Below are 15,000 nucleotides of genomic sequence, written 5' to 3' on the forward strand. Positions count from 1 at the left end.
ACCAGGACTAAACTAGGTCTAAACTAGGACTAAACCAGATCTAAACCAGGACTAAACCAAGACTAAAAAAGGACTAAACCAGGACTAAACCAAGACTAAACCAGGTATAAAGCAGGACTAAACTAGGTCTAAACTAGGACTAAACCAGGTCTAAACCAGGACTAAACCAGATCTAAACCAGGACTAAACCAGGTCTAAACCAGGACTAAACTAGGACTTAACCAGGACTAAACCAGGTCTAAACCAGGACTAAACTAGGACTAAACCAGGACTAAACGAGGTCTAAAACCAGGTCTAAACCAGATCTAAACCAGGACTAAACCAAGACTAAACCAGGTCGAAACCAGGACTAAAACCAGGTCTAAACTATGTCTCAAACAGGATTTAACAGGACTAAATCATGTTGTGTGGACGTGTCTCCTCGTCTTCTATCAATAATATTTTTAATTTAGTTCAGTAAAGTCTGGGCTTTTTATTTTCTTTTATCAGACAAAACATCTTAAGTGAAGATTTCCTCATCTTTGCTTCTCTACAGCAAATCAAGTAATCCAAAGTATTCAGATTACGTTACTCACCTTAAGTAACTTTATGGATTATGTTACAAACTACATTCTGGTGTATGTAATCTGTAATCTGTAGGGGAATACATTTAAAAGTCACCTCCCCAACACTGGCTATAACGTCGTTAAGATTCACTCAATACAATCACCTGCTCGTCGCCATGGAGATATCATTACTTTATTTATTCATTTTATTTTTATTTATTTATTTAGTTTGCACATATATAACATATATTAAATTAAAATAAACTGGGACACACCGGGTTGGGATGGTTGGTATGAATAAAATCGTGAAAAGAACATGTAACTTTGTCTATTCTTGGCTCACTTGTTTGTTTATTTTTCACCTTATGCTCATTTTCAAGTACAGTTTTGTGTATTTTACCTAAACAAATGATGGTATATCCCCCTCTCTACTGTTGGCAGGTATCACATTGGTCAAAAATAGGGAGACATGGACATTTCTTGTATAAAACTGGAACAGGCTGGCGTCGTCTAGTGCCTCCACTTGATTTCATTTCTCTCCAGTGACTAGGTCAGGAATCAAAATACACTAGCCCAGGGGTCAGATCCGGCCCTCCAAGACCTTTAATCTGGCCCTCGGCTAATTTTCTACTAAAATATCTTATTTTCTATTAAAATATTGGTAATTTTCTGCACCGCTGAGCATAAAAGTGTCTCCAGTGTCTCTGTACGTGGCCCCTCCCACCAGAGCAGCACAAATGAAGACTTATCTCTTTCTAAACGCTTTTAAAGGACGATCGTTTTGACTGTTGACCGTGACACCCTCATCAGTAAAATGAGAAAAGTGGACGCAGAGTGCAGGAGTTTGCAAGAAAAATTGACTTATTCCTATTTCATACAAGTTCATGTTAAAACATTGTGTTGAAATTGCATTTTTCTTAAAGTTTCAGGTTGTTCATAATATTATAATATTTTGTAAAAGAAAGAGTTCATCAATTAAAAATGATACGTAATAGATTTGCATTTCTCTGCTCAAATATTTTAACTTATTGCTATTTTCAGGTTTATATGCCATGAGTTTTGTCATCCGGCCCCTTTAGGATCAAAGTAGGTTGGAGACGGCCCCCGGACCAAAATGATTTTGACACCCCTGCACTCGACAATTCGCAAAAACCCCGGAAGAGCCATATATTCAGTGTTGGCAACAATTCCCAAGATTGAGGATTTAAAGCCGGAACAGAGAGAATCTTTGGTGAATTTCATCAAGGGGAAAGACGTTATTGTCCTTCTTGCTACGGGATTTGGGAAAAGCTTAATATAGCAGTTAGCCCCGTTAGCGGCGCATTACATACGTCACGACCAAATAGCAGCGACTGGTTAAATGATAAAAAGTACCTGCCTACCGTCGAGTGAATTCTAACACTGCGAGGTCAGACGGTTTCCACAAAGTGATGAATCAAGCTTGTCAAATCAGTGGTTTTGTATAAATGTGCTGGGACAGGGGACACAGGACTCAAAACTGGGACTGTCCCGAGTAAACAGGGACGTCTGGACACCCTACACTAGATAAAAAAAAAGAGGTGCCAGAAGAGGTAATAAACACATTTATGGGTTTATGTTAAAGCCTCCACCTTATGAACAGTGTTGGGAAGGTGACTTTTAAAATGTATTCCCTTACAGATTACAGATTACATACCCCAAAATGTAGTTTGTAACAGAATCCATTAAATTACTTAAAGTGAGTAATGTAATCTGAATACTTTGGATTACTTTGATTTGCTGTAGAGAAGCAAAGACTCGAGATACTTAACCGTATTAAAAATATTATTGATAGAAGAGGAGACACGTCCACGCAGCATGATTTAGTCCTGTTAAATCCTGGTTTAAACCTGTTTTAGTCCTGGTTTAGACCTGGTTTAGACCTGGTTTAGACCTGGTTTTAGACCTGGTTTAGACCTGGTTTTAGACCTGGTTTAGGCCTGGTTTAGTGTCCGACAATGAGTGGAATTACAAAAAAAACAACCAAAAAAAACAAGAAAAGTGGGATATAGCCCAAAATGTAAACAGGAAAATACCACCATGTAATCCATTTATTTCAACAAAGTAACTGTAATCCAATTTCCACTCACTGAAACAGTAACTGTAACTGAATAGAGTAACTCTGGTACATGTAATCTGTTACTCCCCAACATTGCTTATGAACAGTGTTGGGGAGTAACAGATTACATGTACCAGAGTTACGTAATCAGAGTACAAATTATGAGTAACTGTATTCAGTTACAGTTACTGTTTCAGTGAGAGGTAATTGGATTACAGTTACTTTGTTGAAATAAATGGATTACACAGAGGTATTTTCCTATTTTCATATTTTGGGCTATATTCCTTTTTTTTTTTCAGTAATTCCACTCATTATCGGACACTAAATCAGGTCTAAACCCAGGTCCAAACCAGGTCTAAACCAGGTCTAAACCTGGTCTAAAACCAGGTCTAAACTAGGTCTAAACTAGAACTAAACCAGAACTAAACCAGGACTAAACCAGGTCCAAACCAGGTCTAAACTATGTCTCAAACAGGATTTAACAGGACTAAATGATGCTGCGTGGACGTGTCTCCTCGTCTTCTATCGATAATATTTTTAATACGGTTCAGAAAAGTCTGGACTTTTTAATTTTCTTTTATCAGACAAAACTTCTTATGTGAAGATTTCCTCGTCTTTGTTTCTCTACAGCAAATCAAGTAATCCAAAGTATTCAGATTACGTTACTCACTTTAAGTACTTAATGGATTACGTTACAAACTACATTTTGGTGTGTGTAATCTGTAATCTGAAGGGGAAATACATTTTAAAATTAACCTTCCCAACACTGCTTATGAATACATTAAAACTGAACAGTATGACATTTACACACCTTAGATTAAACACATTTGATTCAAACACAATGAAACGTCCCACAGCTGAATGATCATCAAATATTATCATGAAATATCAAACATTTCCTGGGATGTGCCACAGTATTTGCCCAGGGATCCTGATTACACATTACGGTGCTGTTCAAAAGTGCACTGTGTAATTTTCAGGTGGAGTGACCGTCACCTGCTTGCCTTCATAAAAATTGCATAGTTTTGTTTTGAAATGTCCCACAGTATGGCATTAAACATTCATCTTGCATTTAATCAATTATAGGTGATCTCATTTCTCAAATCTCTAAAAGAAATTCCTTAGATTTGACCTGTAACTTGGCTTCATATCATTGCTGTCACCGTCTAGACAGATCAGCTTAATGCCATACTGTGGAACATTCCAGGCAAATAATAATAACATTCCATGGAGGCAAGCAAACTTACACAGTGCACCTTTAGATCCATTTTGTATTTTTTTCATGAGTTTTCAGATGATTTTAAAACTAATCTGACAGTGTTTTCTTATCTGTGCATCGGGTCTCCACGGTAACATCTGAACAATAAACCTATATGGCAAAAGTATAGACAAATCATACACCATTTTAACATGTTTTATCTGAATCCTAAAAGATTTGTATATGACAGTGAAAACAGTTACAAGATCTTTGGTAAATATGTGCAGCATGAAACATATAAAACTTTGTAACCTGCAAGAGCTGAACATGACACTAATCCCACAAACAATGTCCTCACAAGTGTTGGAGAAAAGTCATTTTTACCACAGAATCATAGAAAAACATGTGAAATGATGATTGTTTCTTTAAACTCGATTGCTGTGTTGTGTGTGTAAGAGAGTGAGAAAGAAAATTGTCACAGTGTGTGTGCACGTGTTTGTGTGTTGGGCAGCATGGGGGTAAACACAGTAATGCAAATATAGCATTACAACCTTAAAAAAATATTTTTATTCTGCAAAATCCTAATTATTACAAAGGTCTATTTCAGAGGTGCGAGCTACTTACAAAATGACCAAGTCAAAATGATCTACCTAATACAAAGCCAAGCAAACTGCACTGAAACACTCTGTGCCCCTTTTTTGGACCCTCACCCACAGTTTGAGAACCTCTTCTTTAAGAGAACTTCCTCTGGCACTTTACACAAAACTGTGGAAAAAGTGAAGGAAGATTTTTAAACCTGTTTTTTAAAGTTCCAAACTGGAGTTACATTCTTTTCTGGTTTTGCAGTGATATTTACCAGCCTCTGCACGTTTACCAAACCAAACGCACATCGTGACAAACACAGATGCATTTGTCACTTTTGTTAGACAAACTTCAGCCAAATGTGGCAGTAGGTCTGTTCTGTAGATCCGCTCTATGCTGTAGACCTGCTTTGTGCCAACACTGGAACACAAATTTAGACTGGTTTTTGCTTCACGTTTGGTCTTGCTCTTCTAATCAGCGCACTGTGGGAGGGGCTTGTGTTCGCTGTACGCAGGAAGGAGTGAGAGCGTGAAAAGGCGAGGGGCGGCGTGCTGACGTGAGGCAGATGGACAGGTAGGATGTTTAGGAAGTTGAACCTGCCCTGTGATGCACGCTGGTACACGAGGGCACACGCTGTTGCAGACGAGCCGTGCATAGGGAGCGTGTGTGTTTGTGATGTGCTGTAGAGCAGGCATGTCCAAACTATGGCCCGTGGGCCAAATGCGGCCCTCAGACAAATTTTTCTTGGCCCTCGGGCTTCCAGGTGACTTGGCCCAAATTACCTTACATCAATTAAAAATTTACTTTTTACCGCAAGTTTTTTGAAAATCTACTTTGATAAAGCCAATGTTGAAGATTTGGTGTGTGATTTTGAGGATTTTAGCATGAATAAAGACTGATGGCTCATTCTAAAGTGTTAAACATGCACATATTTCATTTATTCACTGTACTGAGCTCCCATCTATGGCCGTCGATTGGCCCTCTGCTTCGAATGTGTTTAGAAATGTGGCCCTTAATGAAAAAAGTTTGGACATCCCTGCTGTAGAGTCTCCGCGGGTTTCAAATGAGCACAGAGACGCCCCACACGCTCCTGCACCCCGCTACAAGTTTATTGCTGACAATAGCGGCCTTAATGAAATATGATCGCACTTATTGAGTGTCAGACCTTGAGTGAGAGACAAGACCGAGTCCAAACGCGATCGAGTCCAAGACGAGTACTAAGACACGGCGATCTACCCACACGACCTTGGCGATCGACTGGTAGATCAGGATCGACGTATTGCGCATCCCTGGTCTATATTGGCCTGTAATATTCAAAAAGCAGCTGTACACGTCTGTTTTTTTTTCACAAGTCTCAACTGACAAGAGGTCAAATCACTCAGGACTAGCAGCTGGTTAGCTCCACTGGTAAGTTGCTGGGCTTTCACATGGTAGACATGGGTTCAAATCCTCACTCTAACTGTTTCTTTTTAACTGCAACATATAATTAAAGAATACAAACATTACATGGAACATATAAAGAAAATGTAGTTGATCATGCAGATTACCTGTAAATGTCACCCAAATGTTCACTTTATCTTTACTAGTTTTTCATAATATAGTTGTATGAGAAAAATGCAAAAGGGAAACACTTTCAGGAGTAAACCACACATGACACATATTAACCTTATATCAAGATTTACTACAAAGACAGAGGTAAATTCTTATACTTTTTTTTCCCAGTTTTGTTCCATATGGGAAGCCCTTTCTCCTCTCTTTTGTAAAACCATAGAAACGTGTGTAGTTCTAATATGGATGATTCACTGTGACCTGAGACTCTTGGGCCTCTCCCTTCAGGGCCTCTCTCCTGATGCCTTTACTCACTGCACTCAGCCTGGTTTGTGATTTAGCCCAAAGGTGCAGATAGATGCTTTCACTTTACACAATGCCCTGGTTTCAAATGGAGGGCAGGGGTCTGTGTCACTCTGTGGGAGACTGAAAGAGAAATATACAAAGTTAAAATCCACGAATGTTGAACTTTATCATTTTTTATGGATTAAAACCTTCTTTCAACTAGCAAAAATTGTCTTTTGGGGTTGAATAAAGTGACCTCTTTCTGAAACTACTGTGAAAATGAAATTAAAGTGCTTAGATGCTATAAATGACTGAAAAATATTAACACAAAACATAAAATAAAATACATAAAAAGCATCATGGTAAATAGTCCTATGTCCTATGTGACTATTGGACTGTTGAAGACGTGTGAAGCCACTTTTTTTTTTTTTTTTTTTATATTCCATCCAGTCCTTGTATTTGCAGAGGTCGCTGGTGCTAAGCCTGCCACTAAAAACAGTCTTACCCACTCCACAAAACAGCCAAAGCAAATCTATTATTACACCAGACTGTCCATGTGAATGTCTGTGTTGATTGAATAATTTTTGAAGTAAAACCAACCTTGCATTTGACGGATTTATGTGTGAGCCGCTGAGTTGTACTTCCTGACAGAAAGCTCTGCAGCGGTGGACTGATATCACCGAGCACCTACCTAAAATTACTCTGCTGCTGAGAAAATAGTCCCTCAACATGCGACGATTCATGCGATGCAAGGTTACATTTATTTCAAACATGATTCTATCAACACAGATATTTACATTACACAGATTTACTTCAGGTGCCACCAAAATCTCACAAATCATTTTTTGTCCAATCCAAATGTAAACACAAGATAATTTGGTAACACTTTATAACAACTACACCTTATTTACTCTTAATAAACATGAACAAAGGCTTAATTAATAATGAACAAAGACTTAATTAATAATGATTCACACTTAGTAACTACTTAATTACTACCTTAATTCGCACTTGCACTTAATTTGCCTGTGCTGTAAATAGTTACTCATAATTATTTCATACTTAATTACTCATGAACTAACCATTTGAGCATTTATTAATCCTTAGTAAGATATTAGAGAATGATTTACTAATAATGCAATGTGATGATAATTCAGGCAGCTGTGATCTGTTAGTTAAGTCTTTTTGAGAGCTTTTCTAAAGTGAAGACGAATTATCCTTTATTAAGCATTTACTAAGCATAAATCATTGTTAATTAAATCTTTGTTCATTATTAATTAAGTCTTTGTTCATGCTTTATTAAGGCTAAGTAAGGTGTAGTTATTATAAAGTGTTATTCATAGTTTTTCTCATGTGTGCACAATCTTGCAATTTTGTCTCACGAGATCTTTTAGCATCCCTAAAAAAATATAAACTTGTTTTGCCGATTTGACTGTAGAATGAGTTTGGTGATGGTTTATCGCAGGAGTCACCTTTTTTTTTTTTTTTTCTCTGGGGGCCCCATCATGGCTCCTGACTGATGGGTATAACAGAATTGTATGACCCTGACGACGCAGATTATATTCTGTGAAAACTTCCACACTTTCTTTACCTACACACATAAACTGCACGGCCCTTACACTGAACACAAAAATAATCGGTCGTCCACTGTTCTTTAAAAACCCGGCACGCTCTGTCAAATTTTCGTACTTTAACAATCGCCATTTTGCTGTCCTTGACTGTGATACAGAACTCTGCGTGTGAGTCGACTGTCACTGTTTGATCTCGAGTTTTTCAGGTGATGAAAATTTGTCAGCAAATGTAAATATGTCATATTATTATTTCAATATAAATATAATTTTTAATTGAGAAAATCAACAAAATACAAGATGCAGACATGTTATTATATGCCAAAATGTAATTAAAAAAAAGGCCATGACAGCTTTTGAGGATTGCTTCATAGGGTCAGTTCAAGTGGTGGAGGCGGTTACACCCTGATCATCAGAAGGTCCACTAGTCAGAAAATCATTCCCTCTTCTATTGGTTTGTCAGCAACATATCTCTTGAACAACTGAATGTATATTTGATGAAAGCAACAGGGAATAATCCCTGGATATCAGGGAAGAATTAATAAACTTTTTGATATATACCAATTAAAAATGGCTGCAACATCAACATTTTTAGAGATATTGACAGGAAAACACATAATCATGCATAACAGCATTAGCTAAGGCCAGCATTACTTCATTTGTTGGTTTACAAACCCACCAATGCTATCTTAAAAGAAAAATATTTAAAATAAAATTGAAATGAAGGTTGTAGAGCTCAAATTACTGAACATTTTGCAAGTTGTTGCCTGAAAATCAGACAATTATTAACCCTGTTACACTTAAGACAGACATTTCCACCCAAATCATTACTTCCTCAAACATTTTTGCTGTATTTTAAGGGTTTAATGTATTTATTACTTTTAATATTTACTTTTTAAAATATTTAAAACTTGAAATACAATTTCATTTGTAACAATTTGTAACACTGCCTGAACATGGATTTTCTGACTAGTGGGTCTTCTGATGATAAAGGCTGACCCCATGGAGGCAGAGGGGCTGGAGGGGGGCGGTCAAAGGGGCGTGGAGGGCCAGAGTCGGCCCACAGGCCTTAGTTTGGTTTATGAGCTTAACAACTGGGTAGGAAAAGTCCCGAGTTTTACCTGTAACCTTTCAAAAGTGGCAAACGCACACGGAACATGTTGTAGTGCTCCAGGAAGACAAATAACATGGATGGATTTTAATGGATGTTTCATAAATATAAATTCACAAAGTTTTTGAATGAGACAAAAGCAAAATAATAGAGTCAAAAGCTAAAAAAGTCCATTGTGGAGGATGACAGAAGCTCAGCTGATAGAGCATTTGTCCACTTATCAGAAGGTTGGTGCAATTCCAGCTCCCACAGATGAATACACTCACTGTGTCCTGGGGCAAGACACTTAACCCACCTCGCCCCCAGTGTGTGCATACAATGGTGTGTGAGGGGGTGTGTGAATGTGTGAGTCCTTGTTGTAAGTGCTTTGAGTGTCTTGAAGGTGGAAAAGTGCTCTATAAAAATGTGACCATTTACCATAACAAATGTTCTCTAAAGGGAGTAGTCGTGCTCCAGACGAGGTCTAAAGTGAAAAGCACGATTAGCTCTGATTCATGAGGCGTGTTTAGACCAGTGCTGAGTTGTTCCACAGATCTTTGCGTCAGAGGAGTGACTCACCGTGGTCTCTTCAGATCAAATGATGTTTTCAGACAGAAGAACATGAAGGTTTTGTCAGATGAAGAGGAGACAGGAGACTTCTGTATCGTCAGTGTGTTTACCCTGGACACTGCAGTCGTCCACGTCTATTTAAAGAGCGAATGACAGATCTGTATGATTCTCTCATTTCTACTTCATTTGGTGGGATAGTACCTGTGAAAAAGTGAAAAGTACTAATTCTTTTTCTTTACTTAAAAGGTGCACTGTGCAACATTTCTAGTGGAGGGTCATTAACTTGTCTCCATGGAAATGCTATTGCTTTGTCTAGAATGTTCCTCAGTGCAGATTAAAACTATCCATCATGAGTACGAGACAAATGAGTTACAGCACTACCATACCATACCAACTTTATTTATAAAGCACTTTAAAAACTTTACTGTACGCCAAAGTGCTGTACAAAACACAGGACAGAAGAAAATATATGGTACACATACAATACAGCTACTAAAAACACAGAAAAACAGTAATAGATTGAACAAGAAATATACATGACACTTATTAAAAGCCAGTGAAAAAGGGTGCGTTTTAGGAGTGATTTAAAGGTTGTATGGAGTATATTTTTTTTAGTTTCAAATTGTTAATGAAAGTTTAAAATACCATTACAGAGATGCAGCAGCCTTGTAATTATGATGAACAAAAAAAAAAAAGAATGAAAATCTAACGTAGTGGATGTAGTGAGGCCAGATAAACATCAGCCAATAGAAAACGAGGGTCCCTCTTTATCTATTGGCTGTTAGGTTGTCAATCAAACTCCCTACGTTTCTAGTGTAACTGACTCGCCGACGCGCAGGGATTACGTGGTTTATGCAGCGGTTCTTAGAGGCTTTTTCAAACTGTCACTTCCTCGCAGTTTGCACAAAGTTTGTTGAGATGGAGGATGAGAATCGAAGACCAGTTCGCCACAAAAGAAAGTTCGTTTTTGAGGTCGCTGAAAGAAGAAGAGAAGGGGAAAGGAGCGAAGCCAAACTGAGATAGATAGATAGATCAGATAGATAGATAGATAGATAGATAGATAGACAGATACTAGATAGATAGATAGACAGACAGACAGACAGACAGATAGATAGATAGACAGACAGACACACAGATAGATAGATAGATAGATAGATAGATAGATAGATAGATAGATAGATAGATAGATAGATAGATAGATAGATAGATAGATAGATAGATAGATAGATAGATAGATAGATAGATAGATAGATAGATAGATAGATAGACAGATAGATAGATAGATAGATAGATAGATAGATAGATAGATAGATAGATAGATAGATAGAAGGGTCCATATTACTGTATTTTCTGATCTAGTGTTTTTTTCACAAACAGACCCGGACTTGTGTTTTGTTTCATTCACAGATGTTTAACATACAAACCCTGCAGATTTAAGATGAGTTCTTCTTTCAGACAAACACATTGTTCATCTTTGTTTTCAGACTCCATACACCTTCACTTAGTGATGGTCAAATGAGTCGGAGCTCCAGAGCACATCTCGTTCTTTCTGAAACAAATTACTCTGAAGCACTGCCTCGGTGTGTGGAAGTGTCGGTCCCTCCCCCGCTGCTTCGCTCTGCGTGTCAGTCGCTTCAGTGTATCGAAGCGTTTCATTGGCTCAGCGAATGTTCCGCTCTGTGATTGGTTCAGATGCTTCAGAGTGTTCAGCGCACTTCCGTGGTTTGACAAGCGCTAAACTGCTACAGTATAAAAGATGCACCAATATTTCTTAAAAATGTTGGGTAGTGAGGAGTATTGTGTGACGTTAGTGGTGATTTTGGTGACTTTTGGCGACTTTTGGCATTTGTTTCATTTTCGATGGCATCTACAAGTGGAAAAAAGTGATCCATGGTTTGGGATCACTTTGATCTAATTCCACCTAACAAGGTAACACCTATTTTCTTATTTACATCATGTTATTTATGTTGCTCTTTACATATTATTTTAAATCATCATCATTATTGTTGTTGTTAGGTACGGTGTTGCTCTGCACACAAGTATTGTCTTATTGTTAAATTTGTCCACTAGAGGTCAGTGTTTCTCCGAGGCCTCAGACACGTCAATATTGGGACTGAGGTGTCAGTGCTTCACCAGGCTCCGTTCGCCCATCACTACCTTCACTAGAATCATTTGGATGATTTTAGCCCTGGAAATGCCAATCTCTATTGAACTAAAGGTAAAAGGAGCTGTTAACTTGAAAACTACCACCTCATGACATCACAAGGTGGAACAGAACATTTAAAGCTTTGGAGATGGAGACAGATGAATAATAAAGGATTACTTAAACATGTGTGAATGAAACAAAACACAAGTCCAGGTGTGTTTGGATGAGGTAACAGCATTATAACGTGGCTAAAAGCTCATGTTCAAGAGTCTGTGTCATATCGGACCTGTAATGCCACACTACGAAACATTTCAAGCAATACAATAACATCTCCATGGAGACAAGCAGATGGAGAACACCTCACCAGAATGAACCCCTAATATAGAAATAATGAGACAAAAAAATCTAATAAAATAGAGATTGACAAACTAATTACGTCTTGTTTTGATACGCCTTTTAGCATGTTATGACATTACATGAACCCAGTCTGAGCACCCAAGGGACCCTCCTGTTCTCCGCCTGAACCAGGGGAGCCAGGGCAAATATGGCAGTGATGTATGACACCGCTATGAATTATGGGTCCGACATGGGCGCGTGTCCGATCTGGTTAGCTCTGCGCGCTGATCACACCAAGAACCGCTTTGAGATGCAAATGAGACGCTGCACAATGTAAAGGAGAGGGGCCTTATATTTACCCCACGGTGATTTATGAAGACTTCTCAAGGTTGAGCTGGACTAATGTTGATGTCTTTTCTAATTATGTTTTAAATCTTTGACAAAATTCATTTATGAGCAGGAAAAGGGAACGAAGAGGGAGCAGTACATGCGTGCAGTGCAGATGGAGCAAGGTTAGAGTCTCAAATGGTGCCACAGTGGATGAGCTGTGGTGCAGTGAAGTCTCAGGTTCATCCTCTTATACCTTAACTGTCATATGGTGCCTTAGATCAATGAATTATTTAAATAAAACAACAACAATAATAATAACAATAATAATAAAAACAATGATAATAATCAAATCAAATCAAACTTTATTTATAAAGCGCTTTTCATACAAAACTGTAACACAAACTGCTTTACAGTGATTAAAAACAATCCCACATTTCCATCCACCCACCAACCCAATACCCACACCTGCCCGACCCCACACAACCACACAACCCAAACACACACACACACACACACAACTCACACACACGAACTCACACAACACACAAACACACACGAACTCACACACACACACAAACACACACGAACTCACACAAACACAGTAAAATACATAAAACGACACATAGTAAGATGTGAGGCTGAATACAGGCGAACCAGTTGAGGAAGCACCATCAGACGAGCCGTCTACACCAGGAGCAGAGAGACGACCACCACCACCAGGAACCACCACAGGAGCCAGGGGAGAGATGAAGCCTAAACACCAACCCTCCACCAGGAGCCCACGGGACAGAACCCGGCAGCCACAGCCGACCTCCGCTCCTGATGCAGAGGCTCCTACAGAGGAAACACTGGAAATCCTAAAAAATATGCCTAAAATAAATAAATATAATAAAATATATACACTAGAAACAAGTAAAAGTATAAGATTTCAATCAAAAGCTAAACTAAAAAGGTGGGTCTTGAGCCTACTCTTAAAAACATGTACGTTCTCTTTGGCCCTGAGCTCCTCCTGCATGTTCCATAGACGGGGGCCGTAGTATTGGAAAGATGCCTCTCCGTGAGTATGTGTCCTGACTTTGGGAATGACCAGGAGCTGCTGTCGGAGGAGCACAGGGTCCGCGAGGGTTCGTAGGGTAAAAGGAGTTCTGAAAGATAAGAAGGCCCAAGACCATAAAGACATTTAAAAACCAGTAAAAGAACTTAATGCAATGCAGTGATTTTCAAACCGGTGTAATGTGGTCCCGCCCTCTGGTCCTCGTCAGGACACGTGCGGCAGAATTTTGTAATAATTGCAAACCTGAAATACTCTTCTTGGGAAGAGCAGAGAGCAGGGCATTACAGTCATCTATTCGACTGGTGATAAAAGCATCAGCGTCTCTGTGTTGGACAGAGAGAGAATGGGGTGGACTCTGGCTATGTTTTTTAGGTGATAAAAAACTATTTTTGTGATGTTCTTAATGTGTGGAATAAAAGTCAGCTCAGAGTCAAAAATGACGCCCAGGATTTTTACTTGAGGAGAAGGGTTAAAAGCCTGTGTTTGTAGTTTGGGTAAATGTTTCTCTCTCTGGGCCTCAGGACCAATGACTAAAACCTCAGTTTTGTCCTGGTTAAGCTGGAGAAAGTTTTCTGCCATCCACTATTTGATACCTAGAATGCAGTTAAAAAGAGCATCCATTGGTCTGGTGTCATCAGGAGACATGGATAATATTTTTTAAATTGTTGTCCATTGATGTAGCCGCAAATAATTTACACTGCCAAAGGAGGAAAATTAACTAAATGAGGGTTGAACTATTTATATCCATCCCAAAGGAGAAATTCACTTCTCTCAACTAAACAAACTTCTTCAGTTGTGGTCAGACGCTGGTGGACACTTCCTTATATCTGCCTGAAGGGAGGAGCTAACTACACTTTAGGAAGGGAGTGGTCAACACTTTAACACTTTAGGCAGAAAGGAGCTAACGACACTTGAGCCAGAGGAAAAGAACTGGTTTGAGAGGGGAGTTATTTTTATTAGGAAAGACAATCCATCTTTGAACAGAAATGGAGGTCTCATACATCATCTGTCTCATATTTACGACTTCATTCTCAAACTAAATCAAAACAAAGAAAACAATAGTGATACCTGTCGGCTCAGAGGTGTGGAAGCACCCACCAGAGGCCTGAATGATGCTGCTAATATGACTCCACACTCATGCACTTCAGTGGATCTAGAACAAACAGAAACTGTAGACAGGAGGTGTGTTAGTTTCAGTCTAGTTAGTTAGTCAGATTTAAGGAAGTGTCCACCAGTATTTGACCACAAAGAAGAAGCAGCTTGGATGAGCTGAGAAACATATTACATAAAAAAATAATAAAATAAAATAAAAAATGTAATAACCTGGATGACTGAGCGAGTACAAATACATATATACGTGTTATCAAAATGACTTTCATAAGTGTTAGTGTGTTTGACTCTGTGCAGAGTAAATAAACCACAACTGTCAAACACTACTTTGTGTCATTATTTCACTCTAAGAGTGTAACATTCACACTGAATATTTAACTCTGATGTTACTCTGTATGGATAATGACCATATAGACTGGGAAATACAGTAACATTTTACTTTTTAAGTCAGACATGTCAAACTCAGGCCTGGGGGCCAAATTTGGCCTACAATATAATTATATTTGCCCCACAAGATCATGTCTGTATTAGAGCTGCCCACCGACTACAGACAGACTATAG

The sequence above is a fragment of the Boleophthalmus pectinirostris genome, unplaced genomic scaffold, assembly GCF_026225935.1.
Source record: "Boleophthalmus pectinirostris isolate CB_2022bp ecotype Guang Dong unplaced genomic scaffold, ASM2622593v1 HiC_scaffold_23, whole genome shotgun sequence".
NCBI lineage: Eukaryota > Metazoa > Chordata > Actinopteri > Gobiiformes > Gobiidae > Boleophthalmus > Boleophthalmus pectinirostris.